Source organism: Alnus glutinosa, chromosome 9, assembly GCF_958979055.1.
Source record: "Alnus glutinosa chromosome 9, dhAlnGlut1.1, whole genome shotgun sequence".
Classification (NCBI taxonomy): Eukaryota; Viridiplantae; Streptophyta; class Magnoliopsida; order Fagales; family Betulaceae; genus Alnus; species Alnus glutinosa.
The window spans coordinates 17,782,756-17,797,908 of record NC_084894.1 but is presented as its reverse complement, the minus strand read 5'-3'; positions in this window follow the sequence as shown (position 1 = coordinate 17,797,908).

The window sequence follows — 15,153 nt, the reverse complement described above, 5'->3', positions numbered from 1 at the left end:
TCACCTCAATTGTCTTTGCTTGGAGGTATTAATTAATCACTTAATATCCACAATTTCAATATTCAGATACAAATTAGTTGTTGATGGGAGTTATGTAATTGTCTTTGGTTTAATTAATGGTCATTATTTCCTTCATTTAGCTCTGGATCTTCCATACATTGAAGACATCTAGAATTGACCATTTAGCTTTATGCAATGCATGAGAGGGGGGGGAGGGGGGGGTTTACATTTAATTTAGTAACTATATATTTAGTATGTCAAAGTCCAGATAATTAATTTGTTATTTTCTTAAACACGCATGATAAGTTGTGGGTTCTAAATCAATCTATTCATGGATGCTTTTGATGCTTTAAGGTTTTAAAGTAGATTCTTGGACTAGAATGGCTCTAGCTCAAAACATACTTATTCAAGACTAAATTATTATAAACTTGTTTAAAGTGAATTGCAAGTTCTGAAAATTACCCGACCAGTCTTTTTTATTGTTACAATTTTATTAATTCTTATAAATAGCTTGAAATGAGTTTGATGTGATTAAATGTAGGCAATGAGTAATGAAACTAGTGATAGAGACATCAATATGGATAACAGTTTGATGAAATAAACTACCTGATCTTCAAAGCTATATCGAAAAGGTGTTGAAGAATTCTTGAGAATGGCATGTAGATGTGTGGGTGTATATAATATGGTGAGGTGTCCATGTCGTGATTGCACAAATCGATATTATAAGCATATTGAAATGGTTGAGCTTCACTTGTTTCTTTACGAAATTGATCATACATACACTCGATGGTTATTTCATGGGGAAGATTTGTATAGGGTGAACACGAGTGCCAACTTGCACATTGATATGAATGCAATGATAGAGGAGATTGATGGGGTTGAAGAATTGTTAGGCGATATCCATATAGGGACATTTGTGGATGCTAACATAGGTGAATCCTCTACTAATTGGGGTCCAAGGACTGACAATCAAGAACAAAGAACCTCTTTTGATTGAATGTGGGAAAATGGAATGTGTGAACTTTATCCAGGCTGTAAGAAATCGTCAAAAATTGCTTTCATTTTGAAGATGCTTCATATAAAGACGATTTGCAACATGACTAACAAGGCATTCGATACGGTGCTTGACTTGATTAAGGGGGTCCTTCAAAATGGAGAGACATGGCCATGCTCGTACAGAGAAGCAAAGCTGTTTACCCGAGACTTGGGTTTTGGTTATGAGTCGATACATGCATACAAGAATTATTGTGTGCTTTAATAATTGTGTGCTTTTCTAAAAGGAACACACTGATAAACAAAAATGCCCAAAATGCGACACTTCAAGATGGAGTTGTGTGAAAGGTACTGGTAAGAAAATTCCACAAAAGGTCTTGCGATATTTTCCCAATAAAACCAAGGCTGCAAAGATTGTTTATATCAAAAGATATAGCCAAACAAATGAGGTGGCACAAAAATGAAAGAAAAGATGGCGGCAACACTCTAGGACACCCAGCCGATTCTATTGTGTGGAAAGAGTTTGATGAAGAACATGAATGGTTTGCTCGTGATTCTCGCAACGTGCAACTTGATTTGGCAAGTGATGATTTCAACCCATTTGGTAATATGAGTACAACATATAGCATATGGCTAGTGGTATTAATGTCGTACAATTAACATCTGTGGCGGTGTATGAAGGCTCCAAATATGATATTGTCCTTACTTATCTCTGGGCCCACAGCATCCGGAAACAAAATTGATATCTATTTGTGGCCTTTGGTTGATGATTTGCAAGAATTATGGAATGAAGGTACAAGCACTTACGATGCATTGGTGAATGAGACATTTCAGTTGCATGCGACATTACTGTGGACTATAAATGACTATTCAACGTATGCAAACTTGTCTGGGTGGTCTACGAAGGGAAAACTTGCGTGTCTGGGGTGTAACAAGGATACAACATTCAAGCGGTTAAAGTACAAGCATAAGTATTGCTACATGGGTCATTATAGGTGGCTTCCCCGAGGTCATGTATGGCACAAAAACAAAGAATTGTTTGACGGTAAAGAGAAGCATAAATTGGAACCTGAAGAAATGTCTAGGGATCAATTGTTGTAACAACTAATGCAGGTTGAAGGTGTGTAGTTGGGAAAAGTTGGGAAAAAAGAAATTATGAAGATGAAGAGTTGAATTGGATGAAGAATAGTATTTCCTTTAAGCTGCCTTATGGGTCAAAATTGAAATTACCACACAATTTAGATGTCATGCACATTGAGAAGAACATATGTGATAGTGTCTTGGGTACTTTGATGAATATTGATGGGAAGACAAAGGACCCAACTAACGCACGAAAAGATTTACGTGAGATGGGTATACGTAGAGGAGAATTGCACTTGCAAAAAGTTGGTGCAAGAGTTAAGATGCCATTTACGAAGTACACCTTGACCAAGGATGATAAGAAAAAGTTATGTGACTGGCTAAAATGTGTGAAGTTTCCTAACATGTATGCGTCTAACATTGGTCGGTGTGTGAACAAGCTTGTTGGTAAGCTTTCGGGAATGAAAAGTCACGATTGTTATGTCTTCATACAACGCTTACTTCCTATTGCAATCTATGGAAATTTCACGCCTGAAATACGTACAACATTGAATGAATTGAGTGATTTTTTTAAGAAATTATGTGCACGAACATTGAAAGTAAATGTCTTGAAGCAAATGAAGACTGAAATTGTCGTGATTCTATGCAAGTTGGAATAGATATTTCCACCATCATTTTTTGATATTATGGTTCATCTATCACTTCATTTACCTCGAGAGGCTGAACTCGGTGGACCAGTACAATAGCGTTGGATGTATCCAATTGAAAGGACGCTTGGTCAATATAAGAGGTATGTGCGGAATAGAGTGCGTCCAAAGGGTTCAATTGCTGAGGGTTATTTAGTAGATGAGTGTTCGACCTTTTGTTCCATGTGGATGCGTGGGATTGAGACGAGATGGAACTGTGAAGAAATAAATGTTGACAGCTGCCTAGAAGAAGCTCACAAAGGCTTGGATGTGTTCTCTCAACTAGTTCGGCCATTAGGTGCAGCAAAATATGTAACACTTGAAGATGACATTTTTGAAAGGGACCAGTGGTATGTGCTTAGCAACTGTAAGGAAACGGCTTCGTACTTGCAGTAAGTGTAGCAATGAGTGTTGTTTATCTTTACGTTATGTTTACTCATGATGCAGATATTAAAAACAATTTTACTTTTATATGTAGTGAACACTATCAAATTATTAAAAGCGAAGGCTGCCATGACATTGAGAAGAAGCATGAAGCCAATTTTGCAAGTTGGTTTCGAGATCATATATACAGTAATGGGCATAATGCAGAAAATGTTCCAAAAGAATTATATAACCTTGTATGTGGGCCTGATCATCAAATTAGATTGTATAGAAGTTGCATTGTGAATGGGGTTAGGTTCCACACAAAAAAATGTGCACAAACTCGTACTACCCAGAGGCAGTAGATGGAGATAATAAAGATAATGATCGAGGAATCCACGATGAGGCATACCAAGAAAGGGAATGTGTTCGGGGTGATATTGCCATTGTTGAAGAGTTAACTATATTATGCAAAGATGATACGACAATAGCTATTGATGGATTATATGTGCAACTTGATGGCCTAAACCTGTTGTTTGACGATGACCTTTTGGTTGAGGAGAATGAGATAAACTCTGATGATGAAAAAGAGTTCTGTAGCAACTATGATACGGAATCTGAAGACGCAGATGACTCTGAACACGAACAGTCATCACAGGCTACTAATGATACAAACTCTAATGATGAAATGTGTTGAATATAATGACCAATTTTGGTGTAAGTACAAAGTGTATTATCATATTGTATGAATCTTATGGGGTACTAATATATTTGTTTTTTTGGTTTTCATTTTTAAATTGCCCAATTATGTGCATTCCACTAAATTATTTGTATTAACATTTGGATTTATAATGACATAGTAGCAATGTTATATTTATCTGCCTAATCCACAATTTTTTTTTCTTTTTTTTTTTTACTGTTGTCAGCAAATTTATCATAGCCTCAAGAAATGAAGACACGACAAAAATAGTAGGAGCAGGCCGAGGCCTGTGTCATATTGAGAACCGTGAGAACTTTTCTCTTGTTGATGTAGCTGGCAATATACACATGTTGTCATCCGTGCCACTAGAATCATCGGAGGGCCATTATTCCCATGAGCCACCTAATACCGTACCCCCATCAACAAACATTGATTCACATGGATCCATACCCACTCAGACCTGTAAATGAACATATGGTCTAATTTAACAGTGTGTGTGAACAGTGTGCAATAAAATATTAAATGCGGAATTAAAGGAAACAAATATTTTGTTGACGAAGTGGAAACTCAATTAAAGAAAAACCACTCCGAGCCAGCCAAATCCAGGATATCTACTATTCAGAAGACAAAGCTAGTTACAAAGTAGTAGCACTCACATACCCCTGATGCAGTGGTCGTACCTTGAACTCTGACGTGTAACCCAACACGAAAGCCTCCCAACCAAGTCTCCTACCTGAAGGGGTCTTCAATGGAATCCTTTACTTTAGAGCCAACCCCTAAGATAAACTTCAGTTTAAGCGCAGCAACAGCTGATCAAATCACACACTAGCAAAAGCAAGAGAGCTATCAGATCTTCAATATCTCCCTAAACACCATCTCTAGGCTGTAAGGAATTCACCACCGAATTCTGTGTTGAATGCCTAGAACCCCTTATTTATAGGCTTTAGAAACCCTAATTTGAGTAAAAAACAGAGTCTCTGGCACGCGCGTCCAGACAGTAGCCTTGGCTGTCCAGATGGGCTACTATTTTTGTGTCCGAAAAGCAATTTTGGAAAATTCTGCAGGGCCGTCCGGACGCTTAATGTTACCGTCCGTAAGGGATCCATCCAGAAGATAGTAATGGCCTTCCAGAACATCAATTTAAATCATTTTTTGTTAGCTTTCCAACGACGCCAATTTCGTCCCAATCCGATATTTGAGTAAAAAGTTATGTCCAAAATACCGGAGGGTGTCCGGACGGCTTGACCGAGCGTCCAGACGGTCAATTGCAACCGCCTTTCCAAATTAGCACTGAAAGCTTCCATAACAAGGCCGCGTCCGGACGGTGTTGCCCTAGCGTCCGGACGGTTGCACTTCAGCTGAACGTAATTACCATAATAAGGATTTGAGCGTCCAGACCCTGAAGGCTGATGTCTGGACGGTTGAACTGGTGCACACAATTTTCATATATGATGCTTGATCGTCCGGACCATGAAGACTGAAGTCCGGATGGTTGAACGTTGTATGCACGACTTGCCTTATGGAGGACATCGTCCGAACGGGATCACACATCGTCCGGACAATTGCAGCCATCTTCCCATAACTGTGTCTTGAAGCAGAAACCCTAATGCTTGTCCAACACTGAATGGCGTCCGGACGGTATTGCCACATCGTCCGGACGGATGCACTTGAACGCTGGATCTTCTCAAACTCTGAAGAGCGTCCGGACGATTTGCCATTACATCCGAACGGATGCAACCTTGAACTGTTCGAAGCTTCTAGACACTGATGGGCATCCGAACGGAAAGTTCTCGTCGTCCGGACGGAATACCACGTCGTCCAGACAAATGCAAGGGAACTGAACTGACTGATTTGAATTCTGCACAAAGTCTTCTTGAAGCTTATAACTAAAGTGTAGACTCTGAATAAAACAACATCCCTGTGAAAGCAGCAACATTACATAGAAGTGATTTTGTCCAACAAAATGCAGTCAACACAAAAACTAACAGGTTTACTGTAGACACTTTCCAAACTACTTTTCTAGACACAACTAACTATGTTTTCATGTTTCCACTAACAGCTAGAACGTCTGTTAGAAAGACTAGGGGTAAGAACAAGAACAAGAGATTGAATGAGATGAGCATGAGTGTCGGGCACCTGTGGGCGAAAATTTCTCGTGCTGGTCGAAAAAGATTTTTTGAGGTTATGGAAAACCACTGTGACCTTCATTATGTTCGCTAGGGCTTGGTCGCAGATTCAATGAAGCAGATGTTAGAAGCTTTGATGATGGTATGACTCTCATTGTTTATGTGTCTTATGTCACTTTCTACAAATAATGTAACAAAGATCTTACCATTTTTTTTGTAATTACTATGGCTCAGGATAACTTCAAATTGGATTTGTTGCGAAAATCACACAAAAGTGGCTTAGAGTTTCAATTGGGAAAATGCTATATCAAATATCACTCCGAACTATACAAAGCCTAACAACGAAATTTTGAAGGCCTTGATATGATAGATTATGCGGCGGTGGCCAATGCTAAAGTCGAGGCAAGGGCCAATGTTCCTAAAGGTGTTTCTCGGGGAAAATGGCCTACTATATGTGACTCATTCGAATCAAAGTATTGGGTGGTAAATATATCTTATTATCCTGAATAGTCAATTAATATTGATAAGATTTGCATACAATTGTAAAAAATCTAATGAATATTTTATTTTTGGTTTAAATTTTAAAGGAGGCGTCTACTCGGAATAAGAAAAATAGAAGCAAAATGGAAATAAATCATATCGCTGGCATCTGTTTGTTTGTCAATGTTATTTACAAGACAGTAAGGATTTTATTGTATTATAATTTTATAGTAACATTATTAAATGTAACTGTTAATAATGTGTAGACAAAGACTACTTCTCAAAGGACCAAACCTATCGCAATTTATAAGGACACCCACATAAGAAAGAACGGGACTTTCGTGAACGCAGAGGTTGAGAAGCTATATATAAGTGAATGAAATGTTTATTCATGATAAATATGTGTAATTAACATGCAAGAGTTATTTAGTTAAGGTTTATGTGGCTTGTTCAGAATGAAATGGAGTCAATGGCAAATGACGACAACTTGAATTCCACCGAAGAAGAAATATTTTCACAGGTGCTAAGGGGGCATCGCTCAGGACACGTTGGAGGAATGGGGGGGGTGGTGTCAAACCTACACCGTCAAGTTCCTCTCGTGAGCGCCACGCCACCAAGTCTACCAGCCACGATGAGTACAGGATTAAACAGCAAGAGACTGAGATAAGATTGGAAGAATCGTTATCCCACATTTCTACTCTGCAGGCATCATATACTACTCTGCAAGCATCATATACTACTATGCAGGCACAGTTGGATAGTATACTACAACATATTCAAGGGTTAGAGAATCTTGCCTATTCCATTTATTTTTTCACACACACTAATATCAAATAATTATTAGAAAGATCATTGATTTTGATATGAATTCTATTCTTCTTAGGCATGGAGGGAGCTCTAGTGGAGGCCATTGATGATGAAAGCGGCATTTGAGGGAACTTCGGTTGTATTTTGTTTAAGACTTTATTATAATGACTTTGTTTAAGCTTTAGTTTGTATTAGAGGGTAAGAACTTCGAACAATTTTTTGTTTAAGAACTTTAAGTTAGTAAACCTCCCTTGACATGTTTATTGAGGTCAAATAACTTTATGTAAACAATGCAAGGAAGTAAAATTATATAACACTATTTCATTTTTAAGTGTATGTAGGATGTAAAGAGAGAGATACGGAAGAAATTGTGGTGCTAAAGGACTCAAGTGATGGTAAGTTACTCAAGCACACCTTTGTGGGGCCTGCATTAAGACTCTCATTTCTTGGTGGCCTTTTTATCAATATATTATATCTTTGTTTTGTTGATATCCAAGGCTGTGCTTTGGAAAATTTAATAATTGAATTGTGCAATAATGTTGTCAAAGATTTTTGGAATATCTTGAATTTTCTTAACATGCATATATGCTTTTTTTTTTTTGTGAATTCTAAATCATATTGCATATGCTAGTTGAATGTAGAATTTACAGGTGTAATCGAGCCGATTTTGAGCGAATACCAGTTGTGCGAGCTCGACTCGTTAAAGTTAGCATCAAGCTCGAGCTCGGGCTCGAGCTCGACACGAGCCTAAAACTTGTGTTCGAAATCAGCTCGTCAATGTAAAATTCATGATCGAACTCGAGCTCGAGCTCGCCTGAATCAATTTTTTTAAAAATTTATTTTAGCATAAAAAAAATAAAAATAAAAAACCAGTTTTGAGCAAAGATAGAAAAGAAAGAGAGACTCACGGCTTTCTCGCGAGGCCCGGGTTCAATGTGGTACGCTAAGCACGTGAGAGAGAGCGCATCCTCCATCTTCTGCTTTACCGGAGTAGATCAGAGCACAAATCGGAAGAGAGAAACACATAAGACATCGGAAGAAAAGGACGTCAAAGCCAGGAGAATTGCGTAGAGAAGAGACGTAATGTGTGTACCTGAAAAATATGAGATCGAAAATGAGAAACGAAGCCAATTTTGTTAAGCAAGAACGCCATTTCCGGTGAGTGTCGAATGAAGTAGAGCAGCTACTAATGCTTAGGGAGTCCTAAATGCTCTCTGGTTTCTCAATTCTGCTAAGATCGCACAGCCAAGAAATTTTGAATTTTTTTTTCGAAGCAGCGTGCGACGTGCATGTTGCGTGCTTAGTGAACCGTGGTGCCTCAGTCAGCGTCTTGTCTCTGGCAAAAAGCCGAAAAACCATTGGTGCACTGGGAGGGAAATTTGGGAAAGTGGGAAAATTCCGTATAATATCAAGGGATCTTGTTTGTTGCTTTTACTTTGGTTTAAGACTCAGTCAAAAGTAAGTCTACCCATCTTGTTTGTTGCTTTTACTTTACGTGGGTAAACCTTATTAACCAAAAATATTTACCAAAAGGAAGTGAATTGTGGCTTGAGAAAAAAAAAAAAAAATCAATAATATTGGATTAATAAATATTTAATTTAATATTAAAAAAAAAAAAAAAAAAAAAAAAAAAAAAAAACACTCATGACTCATGAAACAAACCATTACTAACTTTCTACTGTCTTTCTTGAAAAATTGTTTTAAAAATATTTTTATAAAAAATGTTAATCATTAATAATAGACTAGTAATTAATTAAAGATTCAAAACTAAAGTTAAAAATAAAAAAAACCCGTTGAAATCAACTTCAATTTTTTATTTTTTTTAGAAGAAAAAAAAAAAAAAAAAAAAAAAAAAAAAAAAAAAAAAACTTTGTTTACATAATTGTATACTTAATAATAATTATAGGAAACTCATAGAAATTTAAGTGAAATTTAATGCAAAATTTGAATTTTCAAAATTACTCTTAAATTGTTTCATTAAAGGAAATTTTATTTCCCTTTTGGTTTTGTCTTGAAATTTTAAAAATTCAAGAGATAGAGTCTTAAGTAGATCATGCAACTAATAGTCTAGGAGAAAAAAGAAATCTTAGTTTATTTTGTAAATTTGGTCAACTAACTCAAGCTTATTCCCATTCCCCATATAATATTTGCATTTTCAAGATCTTTTATAAGTATAAGATTCTAATTTAATATTTAATCTTAATACTTCATGAATTATGATACAACATTTTATAATCTTTATAATTACATACTTAATAAGTTAATATAGATATAAATACAATGATAGTATCATATAATCTAAATAATATCATATGATTTCAAACAAAAAAGTATCATCATTTGATCTTTGATCTTAAATCATGTGAATCATGTGATATAACTTATAAGTACATTACATAAAACAATTATGTTGATTCATAAGTATTTAATTTTTTAAAAAAAATATGTAACAATAGTTAATATAAATATTAAGTTAAAACATTAATAATGATAATTATTATATTTTCATATGGTCCTATATATCTAATGATAATGATACTTTTTTTTAAGTCTAATGATAATTCTTAGTTCATATAATTAATATCAAATGGTTATATAGTACAAATGCACAATATTATATCATATGATCTAAATTTTAATGATAACACCTAAATTGTGATTTAATTAACACATTGGTAATTCCAATCGGACCAACCGACCAATCCTAATAACTTAATTTAGGATTATATGAATTACATTGTCATTATATATAAATAATATGATTAAGTTTCAAAAGTGTCATTATATCATATGATTAATGTGTATTTATATTTATGTATGTAATCTATGTACCTAGTCATTGTATCTAATACATGTCAAAAAAAAAGTCATTGTATCTAATACTCTAAGTATTATTAATAATTATTAGATATTGAAAATCTTCCATCATACTTAATCAGTGTATCTAAGTATCTAAATACTTAATCATTGTATTTATATATTTATATTAAATTATGTGCAATAATTTATATATATATAATTTATGATTGTAAAATATGAATCGTATCATATCACTTGACTTATGAGCTTATAATTTATCTATGATAACATTGAAAAGTATAATCATTATAAATCATAATTATCATAATTCCTAACTATTTTCTAATAATACTAATATTATATGAATCATATGATCATATGATGTAATTATTATCGTATTATCAAATGATTTATACGATCTAACAATTCATATGACCTTAGATCTTTGATCACGTGATGACGATGATATAATGATTCACAAGTATCTAATAATAATATTTATAAAACATTGGATATAATGAATCAGTGATTACATGTCATATATCAGACTGTTATATTATTATATGATCATATAGTCCTATTATATTACAGGAATAAAATAATATGAATCATATGATTAAGTATCTAAATTGTCATTATATCATATGATTAAGTGATTAACAATTAAGTATTGATATTATTCACTTTTACTATTTTATATACATATTGATATAACCAAACACTTATAACTAATTAATATTTACTTGACCATTTTTATTTGCTACTTAATTTATGCTTACATATAGTATATTGTTTATTAATATACTATATTATAAAAATAAGTTATATATATATACGGGTCGATCCTCAATAAACGAGTCGATCCTTATACGAGCGGGTTCACGAGCTTTACTAGAGTCGAGTCGAGTTTATACGAGTTTGCATCGTTTAATAATCGAGTTTGATTTTCGTGTTCACGAGTAGCTCATTTAATAATCGATTCAAGCACGAGTCGAGTTTATTCGAGCCGATCTAGAGTAAGCTCACGAGTAGCTCAGCTCGTTTACACCCCTAGTAGGATTCAATATTTGATACTATTTTGTATAGTTGAACATTACTAACTTCATCAATTTATTTCCCTTTCTTATATTATGGTTGAAGCTTGTCTAATCGAACAATTATTGTTTGTATTACAAGGTAAGAGATTTTGTAAAATTTTCCGTTTAAAAACTTTGAATAATAAACCTCTCTTGACATGTTTATCAAGGTCAAAGAACTTTGAGTAAACCAAAGCAATGGAGTAAAATTATATAACACAATTTTCTTTTTAAGTTTATGCAGGAAGATAAAAGAGAAAGATAAGCAAGAAATTGCGGTGCTCAAGGGCCCAAGTGATGGTGCTAAACGCTCTTGCTTACTTTTGAGAAAACTCATAGCTTATATGCAATATTGGAAGGGGTTTTGATCATCTATTGGACAGTTTTCATTATCTTGAAGTTGCCTTGACTGTATCAAATGTTAATAGTATATATAACCATGCCAACATTGGCAGGCAAGGAGGGAGAAAATCAATGAGAGGATGAAAATGCTCCAAGATTTGGTCCCTAAATGTAACAAGGTATATAATGTTCTCTTGCTTGTTGGTTAAGATTGGTACTATTACTATTGATTATGCTGGTTAATGCTACATGATTTAGCATATAAAAAAAAAATGATGAATTTGTCTGTTAAATGTAATGTTTCATGTTCCCTATTTTAGTAGTAGGTTAATCTTAATTATATCTTTTCAAAGGTGTGAGTTTGAAATTCAGCTTTGCTTGACTTCATGTAATTCCCCTCTGACCAGGTTATTGGAAAAGGAAAGAAAGGATGATGGGAACAAAAAAAAAATCCCTTCTCATTCCTTTATAGGAATATGCTAATTAGCAAACCTTATGATTCAGTTATGCCATTTCTTTATGTAACGCCCCGCTTTTACAAAAAGCGTAAGTGAAAATTTTTCGAATTTCCACAAGACATTACTAACTTATCAGAGGTAATTATTGGCAACGGAATAAATGTAATATAAATTGGGAATAGGTTGACACCTCAGAGCTACTACTGAAATACCTCAAAATATATAATAAGCCAGTCAGCATAATTATACAAACAGTAATACCAATCATGCCTCCCCGGGCTAGATAATTATACAAGTCAAATATCTACACATAACTGGAGAATTATAAGTACTGTCTTAAGTTAGGCTAATGAACTACAACAGGGTAGTCCCAAAAGGTAGGCTATCCAGCCTTACAAAAACTGAACTAGGAACCATCTATGTGTCGGGATAGTCCTGATAATCCTCTTCTTCTTCATAGCCTGGACCATTACAAATACCATATAAAGAGAAGAAAACAACATAAACACTAAAGTGAGTCCGCTGTTTCCAATAATAATATGAGTACTGATTTATTTAATTAATGCAACACAATGCAATGGCCATATAATCACATGTATATACAAAATATAATCTATGATCGCGAATCATAGACATAAAGTGAACATAAAAGTAATCATAAGGCAATGACAGTTTTAAGTGTAGAGTTTTAGGTATTTCCCTTTTTCCACTACTCTGTTGGCCTTGGCACGGTTAGCGTGTTATTTGAAACCTTGGTTTCCTCACTTAACTTTTAATTATAATCTTTAGGAGCCTTGGCTCCTGGAAACCTTGGTTTCCCTGGTGACCTTGGTACACCAGTTTTTGTATTTATAATTCTTTTCAGGTACCTCCTCATTCACTGAGAACCTTGGAACTCATGTGAAGCCTCGCATACCCACCATGGATCTTGATCCAACAACTTGTTATTAGATAGGTTATTAAAAATAATAAAATATGCAAAATCACATGTGCAAACAAGTAAATAAAGCAGAAAACATAATATTATAGGAAAAGTCAACCAGCTTCGTCCTCAGTAAGTATAGAGATACTTACTAGTTTCTACTCCAAAAGTCTTTCTCTATAACTGCATAATTCCAATCATATAGTAATACTAAATTAGTGAAAAGATGCTACAATATGTTTACAATATTTATCCTTAAAGTATCATTTTAACCGTTGTCCTAATACTTCCGTTTTTTGTTCTCTTAATCAAGATATTGAATGCCATCTTAGGTTATTGAATAATGAAACTAAGACATCCTCTTTTACTAGCCATTAACTCCAACTAGTATGTTGATATATACATATAACTCCCATTCATAACCATATGTAGCCAAAATAATACTTTCTACACACACACACATTAGCCATATACCCATATACACTTACTTACTAAGTTTATACTTTAATATTCTCATTCATGCAGGGAATTCCAGCATACAACACACACACACACCTTCACTTCACACATTCTTTTTCATTAATCAAAACTCCTATATTTCAGCAACTCATTCCCACACAAAGTATTAAAGCAAAGCTACTATCTTGTTTGTTTAAAGCTTCATGAGTGTAATTCTTTTAAGAGGAGAAACTACCCATGATCCTAGGGAACACATACTGAATTTTAGAGAGTAGAAAGGAAGATTTACTTACCAAAATTTGCACCCAACAGGTTGGATAGAAGGAAGGGGTCTAACTCCAAAACAAAGTGATTGAAATGAGTTGGTAGTTGCTGGTTTTTGAGCTAGAATCAGAGGGAGATTTCAGATGCTGATTTCTGGTGTTTTGTTGAGAAACAAGAGGAGATTTAAGGCTTCATTTTTGGCTATAAGTGCTGGCTTTCACAGAAGAATGAGAGAGATTTTCCATGGGAGATTCAGTACCAAAACAGTGAAGGAAAGAGGAGCTTACGTGAGTGGTATAGGGAGAGCTTAGGCTGGTTTTTGATGTCCCATGCATGGTATATATAATAACTTCGAATGGCTAAGATCAATCCAGCACAAATTCTTCCAATGGTCGGATCTTTGACAACAAGAGAGAGAAATATCCATGCAAGATCATCTAATATCCAAGATTAGATTTTCTTCCATATCTAGTGTCATGATTAAGTTGTACCACCATATCTAATTCAATTTCAACCAAACTAAGCTAACTTAGGCTAACTAAATAAGTTTCAATCATTTGGAGCCGTCCATAAGCAATGGGTTCAAAATCAAAGGTAGAAAAATCACTTCTCTGCTGTTTACCCGTAAGCTGCGTCGCACTGGATAAAATCGCTTGATCGAAACTTAGTCGATCGATCGACATCGACCTATAATCGCTCGATCGACCAGAAAGTCGCTCGATCGATTTCAACTTTACTGATCTATTTCTTTACATGCATAAATACATAATTTTTATTAGACTATATAACAATTCTTAAGCCTTGTACTCATGCACATATCTTAATAACTTAAGTAGGGTTTCTTTCCTGGGTATTACACTTTATGATTTCAGTTTTGTTTAGTAGGTTGCCATTGCTATTCTGAAATCCTTTTTCATTTTTATTTGTCATTTTGAACATGCAAGAGTTTTGATGAAATGTAATTTTCATTTTTATTTGACATTTTTAAGTTTGTCTCTCTCATGTGAGCAAATTCTTTTGATAAATTACTTGGTTCATTATGTAATTGCTTATAACCTTGTATTTCCTGCAGCCATTGTTGCTTCTTGTGATCACAAGCAAGACCAAATTGATGAGCGACAGCAAATTGAGGAAGCAGGAGGATTTGTTATGTGGACTGGTAAGTTCATCACATGTTAATTTTCAAGCTTTCTGGTGATTGAGTGAATTGCTTGTCTTGGTGACTAAAAATAACTGCATTTTCCAACAGAGATTTTGTAATAGAAGTCATAGGTTTGTATATTATAAGAGTCTAAAGATCAGGATAAGGATTGTTTATGGTGGTGGAATATTTTCAGAATGATAGTCTAAACTAGCAAGAAAGGAAAAGAAAATATCGGCCAATTTGCAAAAACAAAAATCCTGTAGTGGGTAGCAGTAAAAAAATTATATATTGTTTGTGATGTAGATAATGAAGGTTAATGGATCCAAAAAAACGTGGTTTGTATCTTAATCAAGTAAAGGAGCTAAAACTCAAATTTTTAGGGATTTTGGTGACTTCTAGATGACTTGCATATTTTGTTTGACAGTGATTATTTGCTCACAAACATTTTTTACTT